We start from the raw sequence: 3,523 nt of genomic DNA, 5'->3' as shown, positions 1-3,523 counted from the left end.
AACTAAAATAATTGTTGAATTATCAATTTAGAAGTTTCATCCAAAGTCCACTTTCTTTGGTTTTTGTCTTTTTGTGAATATTTAACCATTTAATTATTTATTGATTAAACATTTTCTTCTTTTATTGTTTAAACATTTTCTTCTTTTCATTGCATTTTCAATACCTTTGTATATCCCTTTTTTTGAAATAATTTGGAATTGCTAATTTATAAGTTTTTTTTTTTTCAAAGTTCGTTTAAGTTAACTCTAAATCCAAAGTATCATAAAATATTCGGGAATAGGTCGTAGATTCGCATCTGAGCATTTATGCATATGGGTCATTATTTTACAAATCGTGCGGATTTTTAGAAAAAAAAAGTTCACTTTTTTAAAAGTCGCCAAATTTATTTCTGGGAATCTTTTCGTAACACCTATATCAGGATTGTGTGAAAAAAATTTTTTTTCCAGAGATCTGCATGTGTTCAGATTCGATGGTTAAGCAAATTTAGGCAAATTTGCCCACACTCAAAATGCCATATCTTTGGTTGCACTCATCGTATCTAATTCAGTTTTGTTTCATTTTGAAGGTAACAACATTTACTTTATAACTACGTTTAAGAAATATTAAATTTTACAAAACGAAATTAAAAAAATTTTTTTTTTTTTAACAATTATTAAAAACATGTCCAACGAATATTTTTGAGAAAATATATACAATATGCGTTGAACTTTCATCTAAAAGAATAATTTTTTTCCAAGATGGAGACTTTTGTAGTTAAAAAAATATTAACTCATTTCTGATGTGACATCGAGCAGCTTGCCTTTACTTGTAGCAAGCAATTCGTGCGTCACACATATCCATTAATGGTAGGTATACAACCAACGCGTGCCTGTGTAGGCATGTTAGTTAACTCCCAATAAACATTTTGGTCAATTCTCAGTTTGAGATACATTTGAGAATCAGTCCATTTCTCACATTTCAAACGGTAGTTTTCAAATGCATTAAAAGTAACCGTTGATAGCATTCTCAAGCTAAAAGGCTCATTTTTAATATGGAATTTTCCTATATTTTCAAATTGAGAATTTTTGGATTCTCAACTTTTTCTCAAACGATAATAAAGCGGAACGAAATGGAATTCTATAACTGTAATTTAATTGTTTCTTCAGCGTTACCTACGCTGTAAAAGAAATACCCAGTTTTAATAATAAGAGTTCTTTTTTATGAGTTTTGACAAATATTTTAAATTTTCTTTATTCAGTTTATTCAAAAAGTATATCAATGCAAAAAATGGTTACATACCAGTTTTTCAACCATCTTTCTCTTTTATTAAAATATACTGTAACAAATATGTATATATTTTATATTGTTTATTGTTGATAGATACGTGAATAAAAAAATTTAAATTATCTTATAAAAAAATTTTTATTTCATGAAAATCAAAAAATAAGCATTTAAATTCAATGTTACAAAAAAGCATAGGATGTAGAGAAACTCCCGCTAGTAATATATACATGGTGAATACATTAAAATATTATCTCATGTTGATTAAGTACACATATAAGTAAACAAAAAACTTAGGCACAAAAATTTAAGTTTGCAAAGAAAAGTGCAGATGAGGTACAAAGTTCCCATTAGTGAAATGTATACAAGCCTAACATATTAGGTGTGTTCATCTACAAAAAAATTATTACTGGAAGTTACGAATTTCTGTCATTGCTCATACAAAACATCAAAAATTAGTAAATTCTAGTAACAACTTTTTTGTAAATGAACAGGCTTATTATTTCACAAAAATAAAAAAAAAATAATTACATAACAGGTTACAAAAAATGCATATCAGCTAGAAAAACTCCTACGGGTTACACATATAAATGTTCTTTCCATTTAGTTGAAGAAGTGAAAAGAATTTAAGAAAGAAATTCAAATTACATTTTTGTAGTTCAAAAATACAACAGAAATATCCTGCGTTTTTAAAAAAAAGGAAACATTAAATAATAAATAAATAAATGAATTAAATGCATCTAATAATTATTATATATATATTATAATCTATTGCAAGCTGGTATTCTTCTGTTTTTCGTATTCAACCTTTTTATTTAGCCTAGTACTAGCGTGTTGGAAGAAGTTGATTGTCGCCCGTTCAAACTCACTGTCGTTGGCCACATTAGGAAATTTGAGACAAAAGGCTTCTAAATATATTCAACAAAATAACTTAAGCCACAACATATGATCATACGCGTAATTACGTTTCAGTTCTCCTGTTACACTTAGCGCTCTAGCTGGTGTCTTTGTTTTAGTTCCTTTCCAGGAATGCGATTGCGCAACATTGTCAGTTATTATTTTGCGCCAAGCCATTTTTATGAATTTAGTTGTACTTGCACAGATGATGGTCTGCAGTTCGGCCACCTGGAAAAAATAAACATGTATAAAATAGCTGCATTTAAATTGAATAGCTAAATTGTTAGGATATTCACCAAATTTATTCTCAGAGCTTTGAATTTTTGCTTCAAATTCGGAAAATTCATGCACTTCTGAAAAAGTTTTTTGCGGTATAATCTTCTTCCTTTTTACAGTTGTAGAACTAGCGCCCAATTTAACTTCTTCCAATTCCCTCTTTAACAACTGTTGTGTTGATTGATTTTCTGAAATTATTGAATTTATAGATATGTATGAATATTAGAAAAATATTTGCATGAAATAATTATATATATGGAAAGTACGCTTCGGTTCAAGATTTTCTACTGGGGTGTTGCCACCAATGTGATTTTTTTTTTAAGTATTAAGCAAGATATGCCAATAGGGGTATCAAATGAAAGATATTTTAAGTCGTATACCAACTAATGTACTTTCAAGAAGGATTATCATTATATATACACGGTTTGACTGATTTTGTGTAAGGACAGTATTCTTCATTACAAAATTTTTTCAACTGTTCAATCAAATTTTTCACAATATTTTCGGGTATTCCATTTTTCCATACAACGTAAGGACAAAATTTAAATTTTGTATTCTAAAGTTATTCTAAAAATTGCATACTCGAAAATGTTATGAAAAACCGGACTAAAAATATAAAAGGTATTCAAGTTGAAGATATCGCACACTAATTCAAAAAATTTTAATAAATAAATAAACAAATATTACCCTTTGATAAATTTGTCTAAGGCATCAATATTCCTATTCAAATTATCCAAATCTGAAAAATGAACGGTAATAGACTATTAGTATAAACAATTTCAAATAAACAATGAATAGTCAAAAACCTTACTTTGTTTGGTAACTTGGTTATCTCCAGTAGACAAAAATGTGCTGTTAAAATCCATCTATGAGTGAACAAGTGGTAAAAATACGAATTCGGTATTTTCAAAGTTATGAAATAAAATTACTTTTTTTGATATTTCATCTACAGAATGCTCAAATCGATCACTGGAAAAGTCTAAAATGGCGCAACAATAAATATTAAAGTTTGATGACTTTATTGGTGTAATAAAAAGATCATTTAAATTTTTGACCTCCAAAGATATTACTTTTGGATCAAAATTTTCA

At 27.8% G+C, this 3,523-nt stretch overlaps 1 long non-coding RNA gene across 1 annotated transcript; it reads right to left on the bottom strand.

Annotated features, from left to right (window-relative positions):
- Positions 1-1,479: 1,479 nt before the first annotated feature.
- On the bottom strand, positions 1,480-3,173 carry LOC137234619 (uncharacterized). The gene is made up of 3 exons (XR_010947841.1): positions 3,122-3,173; positions 2,455-2,622; positions 1,480-2,386 (listed from the first exon to the last, which is right to left on the bottom strand). It is a non-coding gene; the product is annotated as an uncharacterized lncRNA (long non-coding RNA).
- Positions 3,174-3,523: the final 350 nt, after the last annotated feature.

Source organism: Eurosta solidaginis, chromosome X (genome assembly GCF_040869045.1).
Source record: "Eurosta solidaginis isolate ZX-2024a chromosome X, ASM4086904v1, whole genome shotgun sequence".
Classification (NCBI taxonomy): domain Eukaryota; kingdom Metazoa; phylum Arthropoda; class Insecta; order Diptera; family Tephritidae; genus Eurosta; species Eurosta solidaginis.
This window is presented reverse-complemented; position numbering and strand designations above follow the sequence as displayed.